Consider the following 7,502-nt stretch of genomic DNA (forward strand, 5'->3'; position numbering starts at 1 on the left):
TAGGAAACCCGGGTTCGCTTCCCTGCGTGGAGTTTGAATGTTCTCCCCGTGTCTGCGTGGGTTTTCTCCGGGCGCTCCGGTTTCCTCCCACAGTCCAAAGACATGCTGGTTAGGTGGATTGGCGATTCTAAATTGGCCCTAGTGTGTGCTTGGTGTGTGGGTGTGTTTGTATATGTCCTGCGGTGGGTTGGCACCCTGCCCAGGATTGGTTCCTGCCTTGTGCCCTGTGTTGGCTGGGATTGGCTCCAGCAGACCCCCGTGGCCCTGTGTTCGGATTCAGCGGGTTGGAAAATGGATGGATGGATATTTCTGTTTTATTTAAAGCTTTTAAGTTTGTATGCGGGGAGTATGGTGGTGCAGTGAAAGGTGCCAGTTAGGAGACCCGGGTTCGCTTCCCTGCGTGGAGTTTGAATGTTCTCCCCGTGTCTGTCTGGGTTTCCTCCGGGTACTCCGGTTTCCTCCCACAGTCCAAAGACATGCAGGTTAGGTGCATTGGCGATTCTAAATTGTCCCTGGTGTGTGGGTGTGTGCGCCTTGCGGTGGGCTGGCACCTTGCCCGGGGTTTGTTTCCTGCCTTGTGCCCTGTGTTGGCAGGGATTGGCTCATGTATTTAGGATATAGCGGGTTGGATAATGGATGGATGGACATTTGTATGCATAGCCCCATTTGCCCGTTTACGTTTTTTTTCTTTCTTCAGTAATATTTCAGCAAACCCGGAGCTTGTCAGTTCAAATCCTGGTACTGACACCACTGTGTGACTCTGAGGAAGTCACTTCACCTGCCTGTGCTGCAAAAAACCAAAGTAATGTAACAAATTGTACCTTAGATGTTGCAAGTTGCTGGAATAAAGGCATAAGTCAAATAGATAAATATGTATTATACACATAGGAACTATTCATTTATTTTCAGTTAAGTCATCTGCAGCAAACCTTTATAAATGAGGGTTTCTCATTTTTAGATAGTGCCAACTGTTTCTTCTTCATTGAGGTTTTCTCTTGGAGAGCTTTTTTCATTTCATTGAAAATTAAAGCAGCAGCTGCCAAAATATGTAGCTTTCTTATTAATTTTTCGACATTGTGTAAAATAACTATAAAGTAACATAAAAGGTTTAAATACTCGTTATCCTTTTACACTAAAATATTACTAAAGAGATACAAAAAAAGTAAAATGCATATGTTGTTTTTCTTTAAGGAGATTAAATATTACTGAAGAAAAAAAAAAACCTAAAACATCCAAATGGGGCTATGCATACGAACTTAAAAGGTTTAAATAAAACAGAAATATATACCTTTTATTTTTACTTCCTTAACTTGTGGAGGGTGTATCGTGTAGCAAAGCCCTAAGTTTTTTCATGAAAGCCCGTTTCAGTCAATAAGTCTTAAAAAGAGGTGTAAAGATATTGACAATAAGCTATGGAAACCCACCAAGACATGCAATCGTTTAAATCAAGGCGCGAGTCGAAAAACACCATCCGATACTATTAGTTAACGATTAACACATTTCTATATGTATTGTAAGCATACAATACAACTGATAATATGTTGCGCTTATTTATCTGGTGTACCGACATTTTTGCGCGTTTAACGGCTGAAATCTAACATGGTTTGTGCCCTTCAGACTGAAAACAGTTTGCATTTAACTTTTTAATAAAAAGCGAGCTTTTAAGTCTGAGAAATCACTCCGTAAATGCATACGTTTAATTCTTTATCACTTCAAACAACTGAACTATCCAGAACATTTCAGGCATACATCCAGCATTCAAACTATGTATAAAAAGCACAACTGTTAAAGGAATTCAGCATTTCTTAATTGAAAATGTTCCTTTAATCCTCAACATGTCTCAATGAGTCGTTCTGGTGGTTTTACTTGACATTTTGATATTCTGGTTAATTGTGTTTGCAGTTGAGATGTTCTTTCCTGATTTATACTTGTTTTCTCGTTAATATTTGTTTCGCTGGTGTTAGTGTTCTGATTAGAGATTATTGGTCCTTTGATGTCTTGACGGTTTCTTCTTAGAACAGCTCCTATTACGCAATTCCGTCACATACTGGTCTATTGTTTCTCCGCTTTTCTGGAAACATGTAAAAAAAAACTTGTGCCGCTCAAACGTCACATTGCGCTTTGGGTTGCAATACGTTTCGAATTTTTCAACTATTTTGTTCAATTTCATATTGTCTCCATCTTCTTCAAACTGAAAATTGTTATGCACCTCTAGTGCCTTTTCGCCAATTACATGTAGAAGCATAGACGCTTTCATTTTTTCACTTTTCCTATCTGCTTCAATCGCAGCAAGATACAACTTGAATCTCTGTTTAAATCTTTTCCAATTTTCAGCTACATTTCCCTTTAACTGGAGATTTGGTGGGGGCTGTAATCCTAACATATTTTTTTTTCTCTTTTGCTTGAACGTCTTAGCGCTTTCTGATCACGTTTTCGGGTTACTCACAGACACGCGACTCGTTCAAAAGCTGAACCTCTTCTTCAGATTCCTCTTCCAATCCGCCACTTCTGACACCATGTAGTGATCTTGTTAGGTTCGTAGTTTAATCAATACACAGGATTGAAAGATATAACAACTTTTTAATAGACAGACTTTAGAGACATTTACTGTACAAGTTACTAATCGTTCTTTAGTTCACGCCCATTCTCCTACTTGCATCGGCATTCACAGGCATTACTAATCATTCTGTAAGTATCCCTTAATAGACCTTACTAATCAACTATCATTACAAAATCCAACGTGGTTTGTGCCCTTCAGAATGAAAACAGTTAGCATTTACCTTTTTAATAAAAGGCGAGCTTTTAAGCCTGAGAAATCACCCCGTAAATGCTCACATTTAATTGCACATGTGTTAATATGTATGCTTACACGGTATTAAAAGACACTCAAAAATTAACGTCATTTACCTTCGTTCCCGCGTTTGACTCGTGCTGTAAATCTCTTCCTTTTTTTCAGTTCAAGTGATTACGTAGGAGGCGTGATGACGCGATACGTGACTCCGCCTCCTCCATTAGAGTATATGGACAAAAAACAGGTTCCAGTTATGACCATTACACGTAGAATTTTGAAATGAAACCTGCCTAATTTTTGTAAGTAAGCTGTAAGGAATGAGCCTGCCAAATTTCAGCCTTCTACCTACACGGGAAGTTGGAGAATTAGTGATGAGTCAGTCAGTGAGGGCTTTGCCTTTTATTAGTATAGATTTTTGTTTCTTCCTCCTAGAATTCCAGCATATTAGTGAACACAACCTGCCTTTCTGAACACACGCCAACTATTTGCTAATTACATGTGGTCAAAACAAATAATGTTTTATCTTTTCCTTAATAATAATGAATGTAATGCTTACTGGCCTATAGTTACTTGGATCAACCCAATCACCCTTTGTATATAACTGGATAGCATTTTCTAGTTCCAGTCATTAGGAATTTCCCCAGTGTGTAGTGATTTTAGAAAAAAACAGTATCAAGGGTTTATATGCACTCAGTAACTCCCTTAAATACTGGAGAATATGTGTTATCTGATCTAGGTGATTTGTTATGTTAGAGCCTTTTTAATCTAAACAGTACTTCTCTCTCTATTTTCCAAATCATTGACTTACCTCCTCAGTAGTCCCTGCTATGTTTGTAATGTTAATGACTTCTCCACATGTGTAAATCTCTGAAAAATGTAAGTTCAGAGCATTTTCTATATCACCTTCTGTATATTCTAGCTCACCTTTACCATTCCAAATACATCTCAAGCCCTCCTTGACTGGTTTTTTAGCACTAAAAAAATGAAAGAATCTCTTTGGGACATCATTTGCCATTTCTGCAATATCAAACTGCCTTTTAGCCTTCCTAATATCCTTTTAAACCATTGCTCTCATGCTCTGGAATTATTAGTCTTATATGCCTTATATTGCTGTTCTTTCCTTTGAAAGTTCTTTTTAACCTCTTAATATATCCACCACATAATTCCCCTGAATTTCTTACTAGGCAGAATTCTAACCTGTGTCATGTGTGTGTGCTTGGGAGACAGCTTAAGGGTTCTGGTGATGGTAGTTACCCACAAAACCAGGGGTTGGCACTGTTTGCTAATGCCTTTCATCTTCCTCCCTCTATAGGATGAAAGACTGGCAGCCATTTTACCTCTGATGTCACTTCCATTGTCTGCCCTCCTGGACACACCTTCTTCCTGCCTGCAAGCCATAAGACCAGCAGTTAGGACATCTTTGAGTTAGTTCTGTTTTGAACTCAGGTCTAAAAAGACATCTCCACAACTTGTTGGATGCTTTTTGTTTTCTACAAACTTTCAATAATAAGGGGTCCCAATATTTTCATGTTATTGTGTCTCCTTTAACTCCTGGTATCTGTCTTTTAAACACAGGCCAAGCCTGACCATAGATGTGAAACCGGACATGACTGGAAGCAATTGCAGAATGGGGTATAAAGCTGCCCTTTAGTCAGATCACATTTGGAAGCTGTCAGAGTGTTAACTAGAGAAGGCATTTCTCTAGCAGGTGAGAAAGGGGCCAGAGTATGGGAAAAGGTGAACAGAAAGATATGTTTCAAAGGACTGCTTTTTGGGTACTTTGGTGTAAAAGTGGGCCCATCACCTCACATAATATTTAAGTACTTAATGACTGTAAAGGTTGGCCCAGACCAAATTCAGGATTGTTTTCTTATTGTACTAGTGTCCTCCTCTGCTGCACTTTTGTATATCCTTCCCTGAAGTCCTTTTAATCAATAAGATGTTTTTTACTTGATACTTTAGAAACTCCTTGTCATTAATCTGAGTTCAAGGAAACTACAAAAGGGTCACTAGTTATTCACAATATATATGTGCATATTGTACGTATTGTTGTGTTGATATTTCACATATATCTGGGTATTTATTAAAATTTTAACAAAATATAAGGAACAAAGCAAAGTGCTCTGAGCTTTCCAATAAGCAGTACATCAACATTTAATTGAATTGAAAAAGTCTTTAATTACATAAGGTTTTGCATATGAGTCTGTGATAGTATGGATTAGCTCCACACTCCCTGTTGCCTTCGGGAGCCTCTCAAACCCACCACCATCAATAATGTAACCAAGGATGAGCCAGGCAAATGAGGACACAAACATCCAGCCAAAGGGTAGGTGCAAAAGTGATCCGAACAATCTACATAATCAGTGTCTAAAGTGCAGCGCAAAATGTTCTTTAAATAGATAATCCAATAAAAATGACAGTGAAAATGTGGAGGTTAAAAATCCAATAAATAAATATCCATAAAAATAAGGCAAAAACAAGCAGATAGCTGCCCTGTTTAAAATCTCACGAGTCCAGGTGAATCCCTTTAAAATAGATGTCTCCCTTATTTGGGTCTCACGCCATGGAGGGATATCATCCAACAAACAGAGACAATTTTCAGTCCTGCCCGTGTCCCTGACGCCCATCCCATAGTGTTCCATGGGGCACCGCTCAGCCTTCCTTCATAGGACTCCCACTACCATTCTCTGGTCTAGGGGAGGAGTCCCTCCAGAGTGTGTTGGTTGCTCCTGCTCCCAAGCTACTCAGCAGGGGCAACTCTCACCCCCCTCTTGAGCACTGACCACATGCTGCTTCCTGGGTCTCCATTCCTGTCCGCCTGCTTCCTCTTATTCTGCATTGGCTCTTGCTTGCTCCTGCCCTTTTCGCCATCCGTTAACTTCTGTGTCTCCATTGCTCTCTTTTTATCCTCATTCTCTGCCGTGCAGGCTTCTCTTATAGCCAGTCTTCCTAATGAGGCACACACTCACCTGCACCTCATAGGGTGCAGTTATTTTTTTAAAAACTTGCACTTTGTCATGGACTATTCATCGCAGAGACTTACAAGTTTTGGTAATAGAATAATGATAGGTAATAAATAATAGAACTCATGTTGCTTATTTACTATGCCTGTTCAGTTTTTGTAGCAATTTGTCACACTGTATGTCTGTAGTACTCAGGTGTTGTAGCATGTGGCTCTGAGGCTAAGGATCTGCGTTGGTATCCAGAAGGTTGCTGGTTCGAATCCCCGTCACTGCCAAAAGAGATCCTACTCTGCTGGGCCCTTGAGCAAGACCCTTAACCTGTAATTGCTCCAGGGGCGCTGTACAATGGCTGACCCTGCGCTCTGACCCCAAGAGGTATGCGAAAACTAACAAATTTCTAATACGAGAAATCGTATAAGATGAAATAAAAAACAAAAAAAAAAATTATGAATGTAGTGAGAAGTCAAGCAAAATGACACCTTTTATTGGCTAAAAAGATTACAATATGCAAGCTTCTGAGACAACTCAGGCCCCTTCTTCAGGCAAGATGTAATGCAGAAACTGGAGTTCCCTGTGTTTATATACACACTAGGACAGATACAACATTGGAAAACCTTTAAGTGAGACATCTTTAATGTAAAAAATTAATAGACCTCTTGAGGCTAAGATTCATTTAGCAAGAGAGGAGAACAATATATGGTCAAGATAGTCTGTGTTAGTCCAAGAGATGCAAACAATCCTTATATGTGGCCAGGATTGTTTGTATCCTCACAGGTGGTGCAGTGGTAGTGCTGCTGCTTTGCAGTAAGGAGATTGTGGGTTCGCTTCACGGGTCCACCCTGTGTGGAGTGCTCTTTGAGTAGTGAGAAAAGCGCTATATAAATGTAAAGAATTATTATTATTATCTCTCGGACTGACACAGACAACCTGTGTGCAGACCCACCTTGTATTGAAAAACTCACCAGAATCTTCAAAAGACTTTGTTGGATAGTTATCTTATCCAAAAATCTTGACTATACATTGTCCTGCTTAGGAATCTTAGCTGTTACATTCACCACCGTCTAATATTTGCTGATGTCATTTTATACATGACCAATGGAGTCGAACAAGGAGAGCAGCAGCCTGCTCCATGTTGGTCAAACATGCAGATAGGTATTTTATTGGACTTTATATACATGACATTCACTCTGAAATGAACTGATGACACTACATTTTTTATCAAAGCAAAACCTTATACTTTTGAAAAAGCCAATGCTGTTATATACCTGTTGTAGATGGGTGAATGAATACAGGGTGAGTGCCTAAAGTGTTAGCATGCCAGCTGGGTCACCCCTTTTAATTCAGAACAAGTGTAAATCAAAATAGACGCACAAGGGCAGAAAACAGAAATAAGAACTCAAAGTCCTCTTGGCTTCCTAGAGGTGGTGGCTCTTAAGAGCGGGCCTTTCGCGTGCTGCTCTGTTCTTTGACAAGTGTAGGTCCAAATGAGACACTGACATCTGGAGGCATTTGATTTTTATAGCTCTTCATCTAGAAGGGAAGGGGTCAATTGATTCCAGTGCATAGAGAAATTTGCTGACAGTGCTCCAACATTACACTCAGAAGTTCAATATGGTGTGCTGCAGGGCTCTGTGCTGGGACCTTTACTGTTTTTAGTTTTCATGCTTCAATTGGGCTCCATCATTACAAAACATAACATTAATTTTCACTCATAAGTAGAAGACACCCAATTATACCTTTTTGTTTGA

This window comes from Erpetoichthys calabaricus, chromosome 9 (genome assembly GCF_900747795.2).
Source record: "Erpetoichthys calabaricus chromosome 9, fErpCal1.3, whole genome shotgun sequence".
NCBI classification, from domain to species: domain Eukaryota; kingdom Metazoa; phylum Chordata; class Cladistia; order Polypteriformes; family Polypteridae; genus Erpetoichthys; species Erpetoichthys calabaricus.